We start from the raw sequence: 16622 nt of genomic DNA, 5'->3' as shown, positions 1-16622 counted from the left end.
AAATTATAAAAAAATAAAAGACTGCAAATCTAATCGAGTTGGTGCATAGTCCACCTCTTAGACTGTTTTTAGGGCTAACTTTGTGGCATAACCCACAAAACTGGGTTCAAAAATTTGGCGCTGGAAGGGATCATGCTCAGCGAAATAAGCCAAAAAGAAAAAGAAAAATACCGGATGGTCTCACTCATAGCAGGAATCTAGAAAACTTAAATAAGGGACCAGGAAAATGAATAACTATAAGAAAGTGAAAATCAAAATCAACAAAAAAACTATGAACCAGAGACACTCTATGGGGGTAAGGGGTGGGAGGGGAGGGATTGGGGTCAAAATAAGGGAGTTGCAATTGTATGGGGAATATAAAAATAAAATTTATTATAAAAAAAAAAAGGAAAAAACATTTGTCCTCTTCCTTCCTCTCCAAACCCATTTCTCTACCGTTTCCTGCTTTTCTCAGAGTTTCAGGCATACAAGTCATCTCTTGCAAACTTGCTCCTACCAAACAGCCTTTGCATATTCTCTCCCATCGCCGTCAGCTGCACCCTCAGACATCAGATCTGCCATCGCTCTTGCACACAAGTTTCCCCCACCTCCCAAACACTGACCCCTAATCTAGGGCGGGTCCATTCTTCCTATGTTCTCAGCGACAGTGCTCATCTGCTTTCACGGTTGGAATGAATCTTGCCTCCTCCACAAGATGGCAGGCTCCCTGAGGGAAGAACTCAGCTTGCTTTGCTCATATTAGATCCTACCCCTTAGTTCAGCACAGAGAACATGGCAGGTGCTCAATAAGAGTTTCATCAGTGAATGAATGAATGAATGACTCACTCAGAGTCCTGTGCTGTGTCTGCCAAACCCACCACCTCAACATTCTCTTGGTATTTTCCCGAGGGGACCCTCCTCTGACTCCTTGGCTATATCCACATAGCCCTTCAGGGAATCACGGTGTCCAGCGCCCAAGGTGAAGGGCTGTTGCCCCCAGCTGCGCAGGGCTGCCCACATACTGAGGAGCGCTCAGGCTGCAGCCAGGCAGCGTGCTGTTGTCTGCGGAGTGCTCACAGCTACAGGTACTGGTCACAGGCCATTGCCCCCAGCCTTCGCCACGTAAATCCTCCACTAACGATTTGTATAAACTTCTGTTACATGTGTTATTTATCACTGCAAATAACTTCACAGTGGATTGGATGGTGTACCTTGCTCATTCTCGTACATGCCTCAGGAAAAGGCCTGGGCTGAATGAGTGAAGGGTCCAGGGGCTGGACTGCTCAGGTGGGGCTCCTGGCCTCCCATCCCACTTAACCAGCTTTGTGGTCTTCGGTGAGGCCCTAGCCTTCTCGGTGCCTGGATTATCTCATCTGCCCAGTGGGGATAATAATGGTGCCCGCCTTTGAAAGTCTTAAGCGAATGTCCATACAGCTCTCATGTGGGAGTGACGCATAGTAAGTGAACAATAAAAGTGAGCTGTTGCCATCATCACCGTCATCATCATCATCATCAGCAACATGATCCCACACACAATATCCAAGACACAGTGTACCACCCCGGAAGCCTGGGAACTCCAGAGAGAAGGGACTCCATTTCTCATTACTGAATCCCAGCTCATGTCCTGGCACGTAGTAGGTGTCAATCACTCTTTTTAATGAAATGTGATGAGAGATTCAGGTGCTTAGTCAGGTGCATAGCTCAGCTGTTCTGATACACCTTCCCAGCCAGTGCACATGGTGGCCTGACCCTGAGCAGGGAAGTGGCTTTCTGAGCCTCGACTCCTCATCTGTAGCAAATGAAGGGAGTGGTGGCTTCCGCAGTGCCCTCCTGCTAAGGTCTTTACTCTTTAGCATGTAATATAGGAGCACACTGGCCTTATGGTTTCTTTCTTCTCCCTGTGTTTGTCCTTTTTGTTTTAGTCCATAAAAAACAACTGGAACATTTGCAAAATGCCCATGCTTGCCCCCTGGGCTCATCAGTCAGTCTCAGGGGACAGAGGTGAGGCACCATGTGCTGTGAAAGCAGGTGACTACAGGGGGCAGCCAAGGATGAAAGCCCAGAGGGACCAGTGGTTCTCAAACTGGGAGACTTAGAATCCCAGGGGGGAGAGTTGGCACACCCTCACAGTTTCTGATTCAGTAAATCTGGGATGTAGCTAGAGAATCTGCATTTCTAACAAGCTCCCAGTAATGCATCACTGCTGGCAGACCAGAGTTTCTCAACCTTGGCACTATTGGTATTTGGACCAGTAATTCTTTGGGGTGGGAGTGGTCTTATGCATTGTAAGATGTTGGGTGGCATTGTTGGTCTTTACTACTGGATGCCAGTAGCTGCCTCTCACATTTGTGATGACCAGAAACATCTGTATACCTTGACAAATGTCTTCTGGGGAGCAAAAATGTGCCTGCTTAACCATTGGTGGGCTATATTAAACTACTGGTAATTTTTCATAAGTGCCTCAGGGCCTTTGCACATGCTGTTCCTTCTACAGAAAAATCTCCATGTCTTTCCATGGTTACCTATTGCTGTCCCATTGGCTCTCAGCTTGGCCATTATCTCCCCTGAGAGGCCAACTTCTGACCACAGCATGGCTCCAGTCTGGCTTCTGTGCCTCTTTTCTGCACCTCCAGTCTCTGTGTTTACCCCAGTCTGTGGATGAATAGTCGGCTGTGGGCTCTTTCCAAAAGAGGAGCTGCATTCCATGTGAATTCAGGGGAAGGGACGTTTACTTTCTATAACCAGGTCAGTGTGGGAAGGCTACAGAGGGGAGTAGCAACAGAATGGCAAAGGGTGGGTAGGAGCTGCTGAGACCAGAGGAATCAGGAGAATGCTGCTCTCGAGAGAACTCAGGGTGTGAGAGCACAGAGGCTGGAAATTCAAGGCTATTTCCACCCTGTAAAATGGGTCTGATAATCACAGCTGCTTTCCAGAGTTGCTGGGAGGACCTAATGTGATCGTGCTTGTCACATAGCACGTTAGCCCGAGCAGACCAAGCATCTATGCTCATTTTTCTCATTTCACCCCAGAATGAAGTGACAGACACAAGGTCACACAGGGAGGAAGTGAGGACCTGGGGTTTGAGCCCCAGTTTGGCTGTTCAAGTTCAAGCCTCCTGCCACTGAGCCAATGTGATGTCTAGTTTATGATATTTTATGACTCATTGATTCGGTTGAGAATTCAGTAAATTCTTGTTTTCCTTCTGGTGCAGGAGCTAGTCAATTAGCATTTTTCTGGACCCTGAGATGAATGCCAGCCACTCTTACACTTGGGGCTACAAACAAAGCAGTTGAAAATAAAATAGAGCCAAACCAAACTGATTCGGGGAAACCTCCTATGTACTGAGGTTCTTCCAACAGCCGCACTGGAAGCCAGTCGTGGCTGGGAATTTGAAGATGTGTCCTTTTTGCATGTTCCACCCCCAGGGCCAGCCCCTCCTCATAAATTCTGCAGCACTGCTGGTCTGGCGCTGAGGTCTTCCGGAGCACGTTCTTGTAGTCAGGGATGAGAGTGTTGTCTGCAGTGTGGCCTTGTCCTGCCCGATTTCCTGAAGACCCAGGAGCCCCTGAGCCTGTCCTCCGACGGGTGGTTTGCGCAGAGGAGGGGCCCCACGAGGCCCTGTCTCCCTGCCCATGGGCCTTGCTGAGGCTAGCGGTCAGCGTGGGGTCAGCTGGCTGCACCTCTGACCACATAGCCCCATGGGTTGAAGGCAACGTCCAACATGAAGGCTTCCGATCCCATCCAGTTGTTCCTCACACTGTGGTCTTGGGTGCGTCCCTTTACCCTCTGAGTCCTGGTTTTCTTATCTGTGAAATGGGGGTGCTCATGTGTGTCACAGCCATGATGATATGAATGGGGTTGCGCGGGATCTCAACCGCAGACCTGGCTTGCAGGATTATCCCTTCCTCACCTTCCTTCCTTCCTGTGCAGGCGAGGAAATGGGGGGCGATGTAGTCCAGCCTTCCCCTTGTAACAGGAGCCTCCGCCAAAATGTCCTGGCAGGCGGGTTCAATGCCTTTGGCAACAAACTGCTCCCTGCTGCCCACATCTGGCCTCCGGGTGGGCAGAGAAATGAGTGACGCCAGGCCTGTGCGTACTCTGATGGGCAGCCATGACACCCCAAAATATCCACACCCTCATTCCCAGAACTCAAGCCCATGTAACTGAAAGCAACCAACAAACCCAGAGCCTGCAGAAGGGACATTTCTTCTCCCATTTTGCAGATGAGAAAACTGAGACTCAGGGTAGGGTGGCTACCCTGAGTGGCTCAGACCTCAGCCTGGCCGCCTCAAGCCTGAACATGTGCCCCTCAGGGCTGGGGGGTCAGACAGGCCGGGTGAGGGCCCGGGAGGTGGCTCTCGCCTGGATGTGCTGGCCTCTGGGAGAGGCAGCCTGGCCAGCTAAAGCATGGGGGAGTCGGGCCTAGTGTGCAGGGCAGGCTGGAGCAGGGGATGTGACCATGTGGCCAGTTGGATTGACCTTGACTTCCACACCCGCTTCGTCTCCTGGAGGTGTGGCCACCATCTGGTGTCTTGCTTGCCGCTCCCATTTGAGCCCAGGTGCCCCTGAGGCCTCTCAGCTGCACAACACATACCAGGTTCTTGCTGCCACATGGCCCCCATGCTGCCCCCCAGCAGCCCTAGTCCTTTCCCTCTGCAGGTGCCCATGATGAAAGGCATTTCATTTAGACCAGTTTCCTGCCCATTCAAGGACTGACTTAACAATGAAGCGCTTATTAACTTTTTCACTTTGTAAGAATAAAGCTTGTACCTGACAGAAAACATGCAGAAAAATGCTCTCTGTCCATTCAGCAAATACTGATTGTGCACCTACTATGCGTCAGCACGAGCCAGGTGCTGAACATCCAGAGGTGAGGGAACTGTCATGTCATCCTGCGCCAGTGACTTACAGGTCGTGAAATCAGGGAAGAAAGAAAAATCTCCTTTTCTCTACCCCCCAGAGAAAGCAACCATTAGCATTTTGCGGTGTGTGGCTCCAGGAGTGCTTCCCCATAAAATTTATACTTATACATATAAATATATGTTTAAACAGTATATATCTTTAAAATATAGCATCATACCATCCCTATTACTCTGGAACTTGCTTTTTTCACTTACTAATTCTTTTCCACTTAAGAATTGATTGTGAGCGTCATGTCACATCTGTACATTTTCTACAACATCCCTCACAAAATACCAAGAAGAGGTGGGAGTTTTCCCGGGCTCAGCTACTCCAGAACCAGTTATTTCTGTGCTTGGGAAGACTGATGAGGAAGGTGCGGTGGTGGGTGGGAGCAGAGGGGCCTTCTCCTGACTCGTGCTGGCTGTCTCTGGATGCACCCCCATACTCAGGACCTGCTCCTCTCCACAGGCACACTAAGACTAGAACCATTCCTTCAAGATGGGAACTTTGGCCCTCGGCTAGGGGAATTTCTGTTTTAATGAGGAACTTTGGAGCAGAGAACACCAACACCTCTGGGATGGGTAACACCCCCCAGTTAGGCAGCTGCCCAGGTTACTAACTGGGCGTGAGAAGCAGAGGCGATGCCTGTCCAAGCTGGACTGACCAACCTCCAGGACGCATCCACCCACTTTCTAGATGGGGTCACTGAGACCCAGCAAGGCTCACACAGTGCCTGACAAGACCAGAGCAGGTGTCCTGCCCCCAACTCTTTCCCCTGGTGATTAGGGTGCAAAAGGCAGGACCTGTCATGTTTACATCAGCATTTTAGAAACTGGCAGCACACACAGAAGCCCAAGCCAGGCACATTCCAGGAAGAATAAATTGCTGGAAGGCATGAGACTTGAGGGTGATTGAGTGGAGAAAGAGTAATTGTATCTAACCAGAGCCCAGTGACTCTGGTTACAGAGAGGGGCTGCATCTCCCAGGAGGGAAGGGGCAATGGTAGGAAGTGTGTGACCCTCTAGGAGAGATTCCTGCAGACTGCCCTTCCTTCACCACCCTCCCAACAGCCATCACCCTGGACTGTGCAGTCCCCCTGAGAGCTGGGATTGATGCGTCCTGGCTCTGTGACCTTAGGTAGGTGACTTTATCTCTCTGAGCCTCAGTTTCACCATCTATACAAAGGAGAGGGCAATGCTGCCCCCACGGGTAGTGAGAGACTTGTTGATAAAGTATATCAAATGCCTTATATGTGGGAGGAGCTTAATTAACACTAGAAATGATATAGTTGACCACAAAAATGCCATGAATCTTATCTTTATATTAATAACACAATATGGGGCATCAGATGACCTGAGTTGTAATCTCAGCTCCTGTGTGACCCTGGACAAGTCAGATAACCTCTCTGGCCTTTTATTTTCTTATTAGTGAAAAGGGGATAATGATAGACTCCACTTTGAGGGGTTGGCTTATGGAATAATTAAGATAACTATTAAATATAGGAAACAACCAAGTGCCAAGTGTGCAAGTGTTGCTCAAGTAATGCTAGAATGGAAGACTTTGGTCCTGTTGCTGCTCTAACCTCTCAGCCTTTGACCAGGGGGCAGGTCACGGGCACTATTTTCATCAAATACCTACTGTGTGGCTGGTACTGAACTGGGTGATTTCACAATCTGTATTTCATGTGCTCTTTCTAAACTCCTCGAAGTCAGGAGTCCTCCCTGACATCATCTTGCCGAGAAGAAGCCGGGGCCCTGAGTTGGGAGGATTCTTGTTGAAGCCACAGATTCAGAAAGTAGAAGACCTGACATCCGAGCCCAGACCTGCTTGACCCCTCAGTCTTGGCTCTTCCCGCTGTATCAGACCCACCCGTCTCTGTCTTGTCTGGTGCCCATCCTGGGTTCCCAAGTAATCTCTTCCTCCAGTTGCTCCCAGAAACTGTGGTCTCCATCTCTGACTTGTGCCTCACAGTGTGGATAATGGTTTAGTCATTTTTACCTCCATTTATCTAATTTTTGTTGAGGACCTACTACGCATCAGTAGTCGCTGCTTCATTTATTCAGCGTTCACATTAAATATGATGCCTCACCGTGGTAGAGTTTGTTGCACATTGCTGCATCCTATTAACGTCTACTACCTTTTTTGACTCTCCAAACAGCCCTCTGAGATTGGGACTGTGATTATCATCATTGTGCAGATGAGGTGGGATGATTTGCTTTGGCTCATCCAACATGGAAGTGACGGAGCAAAGACATCAACCTGATGCTTTTGAGTTTGATTTTGTGTGCCAAATAAGAAATATCTATATATCCATCCATCCATCTATCCATCATCCATCCATCCATCTATCCATCATCCATCCATCCATCCATCCACCACCCCACCATCTGTCCATCCGTCCATTCATCCATCCATCCATCCATCCATCCATGCACACATATACTGTAAAGGGATGATTACAAGGTGTTTCAAAGGTTTGTGCTCTCCAATGTGTTATATAATGCATGGTGTTAATTAAATAGAAGTGCAAATTTATAATAATTAAGTGAAATCTAAAACCAGCTCCTCAGCCACAACAGCCACCATTCAAGGTCTCCACCTGACCCCAGTGACTCTAGCGTGAGATGCTGCAGGTCCTCATTTCCATCGTCACTATCCATACTGACAGTGCTGCTCCACAGGCCGGGGCCAGATCCAGCAAAATGGGAGGCAAAGCAGATTGGGAGAAGTTCTAAGAAGCAGCCAAAAACATAGTCAGCCCTGAGGACAAGAGCAGTAGCCACGGTCACTTGTTGATAAGAACTTCATAACTTACAAAATCCAGCTGTACCCATTTGCACTTTGAACACTTTGCTGAGTGGGCATTTGAATCCTGTTTTACAGATAAGGAAACTGAGGTTCAGAGAGGTGAAGACGCTTGCACCGTGGAAGTCCTGGGATATTTTTAAACTGATCTTCCTTGGAACTTGTGGAAGGAAGGCAGCAGAAGTCAGGATTTCTTTTTCTTTGATCAGGAAATGCCCAGCGCTTAGACATGCCCACCTCATTGGCATCCTGTTAATATTCTTAAAGTGCCCCAGTTCTGGTGAATCTGATATAGACAGTCTCCCTGGTCCTGGTTTCTCTTCTTTGTGACCACCTCCCACACCGGCCACCAGAGAGCTCTCCTTAGAAGGCAAAACTGGCCAGTCTTTCCCCTGCCTAGAACCTTCCATGCTGTCCTTTTCCTTTTAGGGTAAAGTGAAAACTGCAACAGGGTCTGATGAATCCAGACCCTCTGAATGGCCAACTTACCTCCTGTTAATGATCCTTTCTCTCTTTTAACCCCAGATTAACCCTCAGTCCAGTTGCCCTGTGTGACATTGGCCTGGGTTTCAGCATATGTTTTTCCCTTTGCCCCACACCTTTTGGCTCTTAACTACCTGATGCCTTTTTCTACCTTTTCTCCCAAATGTGGAGAGCTGTGCCTATTACATGTCTATTACACATGTGATGAAGGTGGGGAGAGGGGAGCAGGGAGAGAAACAAGAGGGGGACAGGAAGGGAAGGAAGAAGAAGCAAGGGGTGAGAGTGATCTAAAACGATGCTAGATAAGATTATCCCTGAGAAGAGAGACTTTTGGGATTTTACTTTCAATTTTGTATTTTAAAATTATTTGATTTTAAAAAGCAGATCTAACTTTTCCAAGAAGCAAACAACTGTAAGGAAGCAACATTCATCTATGAGCCCCTCTCAGATACCCTTTCTCAGAATTATGTACCCCGCACCCTGATCAGGAGCGAGTGGCCAGCCACCTGGAGAACTGGGCCAGCAACTAGTCTTTCTTGGTCTCCAGTGACCTGCACAGAGCCAGGCCAGGCCAGGAGGGGCCTTGTAAATGTCTGTTTAATGAACAGAGGAAGGAAACTCGTTATAATACCATGCATTGTCCTGGTTAAATAATGGTAAGGATTATTATAGCGATGATGCCAGGAGGTACCCTCAATTAGTCACAGCCATGAGGGGCACAGGGACAACTAGTGCCACCAAGGAAAGGATCCTCAAGAGGGAATCGACCTTCTCTGAAGCACCCTTCACTTTGCTTGTATTTTAGTTATATGGGATTTCCCATGTCCCTTCTCCATCTTTGCTTCTTTTTCACATCCTTTTCACCAGATAGGATATTTGGTTGAGGTTGATGATTAAACCAGTTGGTTTCTTAATAGAAGTGGGGAACCCTGCTGTGAGCAGTGGTTCTCAAAATGTGGTCTTGGATTTGTAACCTCAGTATTTCTGCTGGGAATTTGGTAGAAATGAAAAATTCTACCTCAGATCTCTGTATCAGAAAATTTTTTTAGGGGGGGTTTGCAGAAACCTATGTTTCAGCAAGCCCTCTGGGTGATTCTGGTGCATGCTCAAGTGTGAGAATCACTGCCCAGAATTTAAGCTGTGGATCCTGATGCTTCCATTCAAGTTGTGCAGGTGCCACTTTCTGGCTGTGTGCCCTTGGGGGAATCCCCATACCTCTCTGTGCCTGAGTGACCTCATCTGTGAGATACCAGCAGTGTCCACCTCCCAGGTCGAGAGGATGGGCTGAGCTAATCCAGGCAGATGGTCAGGACACTGTGCACATGTAACCCCAACAAATGCTGCCTGTTACCAGAGTTCATAACAGAGAAGCTGCCTTTGATCATTAGACTGAGTTTTCAGAGAGTAAATGTAAGGGGAAATGTTTGTCTCAAACCAGTGATTCTCAAATGTTAGTGTGCACACAAATCACTTGGGTGTTATGGAATGCAGATTCTGATTCAGTAGGGCTAGGGCCAGAGAGCCTGCACTTCTAGCAAGCTCTCAGGTGGGAGGATGCTGCTGGCTCCTGGAACCCTCTTTGAGGTTGATGACTTAAGCATTAGGGTTACGCTAAGCTCGCTTGATGCGCTGGCAATGCTCATGACCTGGTCCGGGATGAGGTGAGAGGAGCAGGGTGAGGGCTTTGTGCTCATCTGTTCCTTGGCCAAACTTTGGAGTGGGAGCTAGACACGTGAGTTTGAGCCTCTCCTGCGCCCACTCACTGGTCTAGACCACATGTTTCCGTCTCTGTCCTTGGCATTTCCTTTTCCTCATGGACCACTCAATGCCCTCTCCCTGGGCGGGGAAGAAGAATCAAAGACTCATTTTCTCAATGAGTGATTTGATGACCCACCTTTCCTTGGAATCATGGATTTGCCGAAATTTAAAAATAGTGAACTGACATGGGCATTTAAAGGAGTTAGGAGAAGGCATTACTGATGGAAGTAGTCAGATTATTACCATTATTATTTTCATTATTATAGCAGAGTGATAAGTTCCTTGCAGAGCTCCATGATAAGCTCCTTCCAGCCCAGCCCCAGGTCAGCTCTTCAGAATCACACTGGAATACCAACTGCACCTGACAGGCCAGCCTCCTGGGTGGTCTCAGCACCCCGAGGGCCATGCACATGGAACTCCCAAACTGTACTACTACCATTATCCCTTTTGTAGCCTCTCTGAGATTTTGAGGCACTTCTCACTTCCAAAGGGACATGACAGGGCTGGAGAGAGAAACGGTCAAGCACCCTTATTACCAAAGTGAACAAAGGACACTTATGGGGGAGAGGAAAATGCTTCTTGTCACCCCCCACTCAATGCGTGTGCACAGGAACACACACACACACACACACACACACACACTCTTACACTCACTCACTCACTCACATACACACACACTCTCTGCACTGGCTGCCCCAGCCTGCATGTCACCATCAATCAGCTCCCTCCCACTTGCTGTTTGCAGGCAGAGTTCCATACAAATGTGCTCCAGGGCTGGGAGCAGAAGAAGGTGGAGCTGGGGGCTGGGGAGGGAGGGGAGGCAGAGATGTCCTCAAAGAGTTAAAATCCTTGCCTTGCCAGACTGAATTCTCCTCCACTCTCCCCCACCCCCCTCAATCCAGCCAAACAACAGCTTGACATTTTCCATCCTTCACGAGAAAGACAAAGACGGGAAGATATTCCCATGATCCCTTTCTGCATGCCTAACCGTGAGCTCAGGTGCCGTAGCGTTTGCCCTGCGCCGGCCCCATCAACGTGAAGGGCGAACTCATCCCTTCTGCATCTTTTTCTCGCCACTGCTTGATTAATTGGCTGACTACTACGCCGGCGGAATACCTAATGCCTCTCCTTCCCTTATTCTTTCCTTCACAGGTTTTTTTTTTTTCCTCCTTTGCTCCATTTACATATACTTTATATTCCATAATTTTCACCCAAAAAGAAAAAAAAAAGGGGGGAGCGGGCCCATCTCAGTAATTTGATGTAATGACGGCATGTCACCAAAAAGAGGAATTAGAAAAATCTGTAGGTATTTAATTTATTCTTGTTTTTTTCAAGTAGATCTCTCTGAGTGGAGCATTAATATTCATGGGCGAGCGGAAAAAAGTATACTCAATAGGAAAATTCCAGATTTTTTTTAGGGGGGAGGGAGGCGGCTAAATTCAATGCATTTTTAAGCACCATTATTTAACTAATAGTGCTCGAGTCCCTCTGGTCCTGGTTCCTCCCCTTCAATGAAAATAAGTGGGTTTTAGTTTGCCTTGAAGGGTTCTGTGTGTTGGGCTCACACCCACGCTGCCGAAGCAGAAAAACTGGGTTCTGTTTTCCTCCCTTCCCGGGAGGACTCGAATAAAGAAGAAAAACATAAATAAAGGCCTTTTCAGAGTCCCCAGGATGGAGTCTGGATCCCCCGCAGCCTCCGCTGCTGGCTGGAGTCCTGTTCCGCGGGCGCTGTGGGCAGGAAGGTTTCCTGGAGGTTTCCAGCCCGGCCGCCCCTTGCCTTCCCCTGGGCGCGGGTTTCGTGCTCTTTATTAATGAACTACTTGCTTATCAGAGGACATGTTGAGTTCGAGCATAATCATCATGGTACAGATGAAGCGGGGGATCCCCCAAAGCAGCAGAAAGGTGCCTGGGGTCAGCACAGCTCCCCCCTGGGAGGCAGACGTCCCAGAGGACCTCAGGTGTGGCTGGCTCTGGGGATGTCTGTGGGGTCCCAGGGCCTGAGCCGGCCTGAGGTGGGTGCTCGCTCAGGGGGCCGTGGCTGGGGCGTAGCTACCCAGCGGCCTGTCAGAGGTGGTGGGTCCTGAGTCCGAGCTGTGTGCCAGTTGTGCGATAACAGCCATCATGTCATCAGCCACACCATGGATTATTCTGGGTTGTATTTTTTAATTGAAGCAAAACTCACATACAATAAGCCTCATAAATATGAAATGTGCAGCTTGATAACTATTTCACCCATGTCCCTTCAGCGTTCTGAGACGTGCAACAGGCCCCCACCCAGAAGGTTCTCCTGAACCCCCCGGGGCGGGCCACCCCCCTGACTACAGAGAGCAGAACAGTTCTGTGTATTCTTGAACTTCCTACAAATGGAAGCAGACGGAATGTACTCTTTTCTGTCTGGCCTTTTTCTCCCCAAGCATAAAGTTTGGGAGATGGATCCATACTGTTACCCGTGGCAGTAGTTCATTCCTTTTATTGCCGTGCCCTATTCTGAGGTATAAATATACCAGAATTGAATTATCCAATCTCCTGTCGATGGTCGTTTGGGCTGTTTCCAGTTTGGGCCATTATGAATAAAAGCACATTCTTCTACCTGCCTTTTGGGGGATATAAGCCCTCGTACCTCCTCACAATATACGAGGCTTGGAATATCCGGTCAGAGGGCAAAAGTGTGTTTAGCATTAGCAGAAACCGCCTAACTGTTTTCACAGTGCTGCGTCCTGTCCTTCCGTGCTCCATTTGCACACCCGCCAGCAGGGCCCGAGGTGCCAATGTGTCCATATTTTCAATAACTCTTGGTATCACTGTATTTATTTTAATTTTAGCCATTTTCATGGGGACGAGAGGAGGTCCTGGAAGACGCAGATGAACAGACAAGAGATGCTGACTCAGATCAGTCAGGAAAATAGGAGTTGTTGGGGGGCGGGGGAGAGAGAAATCTGGAAGGAGGGAAAGTTTGAGAGGTGAATGTGTTTGGGGTGAATGCAGAAGCAGAGAAGAGAAAAGAAACAAGAGAAAGAGGGGCACAAAAGATGGGCGTTGGGGAGCACAGGGCGATGGGAACGAGGAGAGACGCAGGTGAGAGGCGGGGCGCCTGGGAAGAGGACAAGAGTGGAAATGGGTCTCCTGGTATTCTATGAAACATGTCCTTTTTTAAAAAAGTGCTTCTTGATATTTTTATGTTTATATGTTTTAACTTGGGCGCAGCTTCATGGAAAATGCATGAGGAGTAAGTGGTTTCTGGGAATGTTTTATACATGACCGGGGAGTTGAGAGGAGGCAGGGGCTGGGCGGGAGAGAGGGAGGCGTGGACTGCTCCCTCCTCGGGCCTCCCTGGCAGGGCTCGGTGGGGCAGTGGACGGGGATCCAGGCCCGGCGGTCTTCTCTCAAGGTTCTAAGAAAGGCAACCTGGATGGAGGACAAGTGGGTGGCCGGATCTGTTCGGGCCACCCATATCTCCCCTCCAGGCCTCCTCTCCTCTTCTGCAACGCGGTATGGTTGTGTGCCCGTCTGCGGCATGGGGGGCCAGCCTGCCCTGAGGCCAAGCCACCGGGGTGAACTTTTTGAGAGACAGGGGTTCTCCGGGACCGCATGCATCCAATGAGGCTGTACCTGGGATCTTGGTAAATGCAGGTTTGAATTCAGCAGCTCTGGGGTCGGGCCCTGACATTTCCAGCCAGCTTCCAGGCAACGCTGCTGGCCTGCAGACCACAGGGCGCTACGAGAACTTGGACAATCAGCTTAAAGTAGTTAAATCAGCTTAAATCAGTTGAAAGGAGAGCAGGAAAGGCAAACGGGGGACTCTGGAGTTAAGAGAGTTCTTGAGAGACCTGCAGTCTTATTCATCAGTCTTATTCCAGATGCTTCTCCCGGAGAAAATCTTCACTCAGACTGAAGAGACATGGGAGCTGGTGGTGGGGACCCGGTCCATTCTGCTCTACCCCACGGCCATGGCTCCACCTTCAAGCTCTTTTATTTTCCACATGCCATGCATGCTTATACCCCTTGCATTTGCACGTGCTGTTCCCTTCTCTTGGAATTTCTTTCTCGACCATCTGTGACTAGGAAATGCTGCTGGATCCAATAAGATGGTTGATCTTATTCAGATGAGAAATTCATACTGTCTCAAAAAGAAAGGGACACACATTCCCACCCTTTGCGTTCACCGGTCTCCTGGAGCCCTACTTGGTTTAGGAGTTTGGTTTAGGAGTCTCTGCTTCAAGCACTTGGGCCAATGTCACTTCCTGCATGGAAGCTCACCCTCAACACCACCCCCTCTCAAGACCAGCCTCTCTGGATTCCTCCATCATAGCCGTGTCACCCATTGTCTCTCTCCTCCACTGGCGTCGCAGTCCAGGATGCAGGGGCTGTGATGTCTCTGTGACCTGCAGGCCACTGCAGGGGCTGGCCGGGGGCCCTCAGGAAAGGTTGAACACACCAGCAGCAAAATCCAAGGACAGGGTGTCATGGTAACTGCAAAGAGAGTGGAGACTTTTAGAGCTTTTCTTCTAGAAGCTGGACCTTGATCTTTGCAAGGACGAAGCTGGCCTCTGGGGGAAGCACGGATCTGGGTCGGGAAATCAAATATGCTCTTTCCCAAGGTGCTTCAAGTTTCGTAGCATCGTGAGCATCCTTTTTGCTCAAATGGACAGGGGTTGCTAGATGCGGTGGAAAGAACTGGATTGTGAGGAGTGAGGAACTGCTGCTTCTCATGGATTGAACTGTGTCCTCTCAAAATCTCCGTGTGGGAGCCCCACCCCCAAAGTGACTGTATTTGGAGATGGAGCCTAATGGCCACGAGCCTAGAAGACTGGCGTCCTTGTGAGATGAGGCACCGGAGAGCTGATTTTCTCCACCCACAGAGCAAAGGCAGAGGGAAGATACAGCAAGAAGGCGGCTGTGTGCTATCCAAGAAAAGAGGTTCTGAGATTAACCCTACAAACACCTTGACCGCAGATGTCCAGCCTGCAGAACCATGAGGATGTCAGTTTCTCTTGTTTAGGTCTCCCAGCCTGTGGGGTTTCTGTGGCAGCAGAGCTTACTCTGGTAGTTCCCATTCCTGCTCCGTGGGCAGCCTCCTGCGTGATGCTGGGCAGGTCACATGCCCTCTCTGGGCCTCAGTTTCCTCACCTGTAAGTTGGGACTGGGGTGCTGAAGGGGAATATGGGGGAGTCTTCAATGCCTTCCCGTTCTGAGTCCCCACATTCTAAAGATGCTCTTCAGGAAAGCTATGATTTATATCACAGATGTGCAGGAGAAAAACAGTTGTGTGGGAATCAATTTTCTCTTGTAAATAGGATCCCTTTAAAAGCACTCCAGGGAGAAAAGAAGGAACAAACATTTCTAGGAGGCCTACCATGAAGCAGAAAGCGCTCTGTGCAAACCTGGTCTCATTTAGCTCCTTACTCCAAAGTTTATTTACCTTGCAAATGTATTATATACCTAAAGTTTAAAAAAAAAAAGCATGATATTTTGTTTCACAAAGAAAAAGAATGGCATGCTTCCAAGGAAAATGTGGAAAATATAAAAAATAAATAAAAGGGAAAATAAACCTTTCTTCCACCAGGTATTTATTGAACACCTATTATGTGCTAATCACCACACAAAGAACAGAAACTGTGTTTCTGTTCAGATTTTAAATAAATAAATATGTACATAGATAGAGTCTATAAAATTTATGGACTCTGCAATTTTATTCAAGTTTCTATTACATTCATTTGATATTGTTATATAGCTAGTTCTTAATAAGCTCACCATTTTCAAATCAGTTTTCTTTTTCCTCATTATAAAAGTAAACATATGTTTATTGGAGAAAATGGACATTATGGGCACATAAAAAGAGAAGAAAGAAAAAACTTTACCTGTAATCCACAACCCAGACTTTTTTCTACCTTCTGCATCTGGACTTTCCACCCACTGGTGTTAACTGGGTCCTACCATCCTCTGTGGGACCCCCTACAAGCTATTTATCCCCCGTACCAAGTTCACACACACTAGAACATAGAAAATGACCTGAGGTGAGAAGTTTTTGTCTATTCAAATCATTCCCTTCTCTTTAGCACCTAGGACAGTGCCTGGCACACAGCACAGGCTCCTTACATAGCAAATGTTATATCTAATGTACGGTGCATGCAGTTGTAGAATATGCTTTACAGGCAATTATCAATATGTCCTCCGTGTTTTCTAGTGTCACAAAATATGCTGCTGTAATCTAATAGGTGATGTGTTTACAGAGCTCCTAAATCACGGCTTCAGTCTCATCTTGTGGATCTAGATAACATCTCTAGGAAAGTCCCGGGAGCTGTTCTTTACACAGTTTCATGATAACTTTGGGGATAATTTTTTTTATTTTGATTAATAATATTTATTTTATTTATTTTTAATTATATATGTATATAAAAACATCATTTTTCATTTTTGCACAATGTAAGCAGTTTCATCTTGGTTATAAATTTCCAGCAGTAAAGTTGATGGGTCAAAAGCAGACACACAGACCTTTAAGTTGGTTTAGTGGATCTCAGGGTGCCTGGGGGTGAATGTGGATCTGCTACCTGTTGTCTGGCAATGGAGACACAACAGGAGAGGCCTTTGGGTGAAGGCAAGTTGTAATCCTTTCTATCAGGGCTCACAATTGTCATGAGCCCACAGGATGAGGCAGGTCTTCCTTAGAAAGGTGTCACTTCCTAACCAAAGGATAG

Source organism: Talpa europaea (genome assembly GCF_964194135.1).
Source record: "Talpa europaea genome assembly, chromosome: 14".
Lineage (NCBI taxonomy): Eukaryota > Metazoa > Chordata > Mammalia > Eulipotyphla > Talpidae > Talpa > Talpa europaea.
This window is presented reverse-complemented; position numbering follows the sequence as displayed.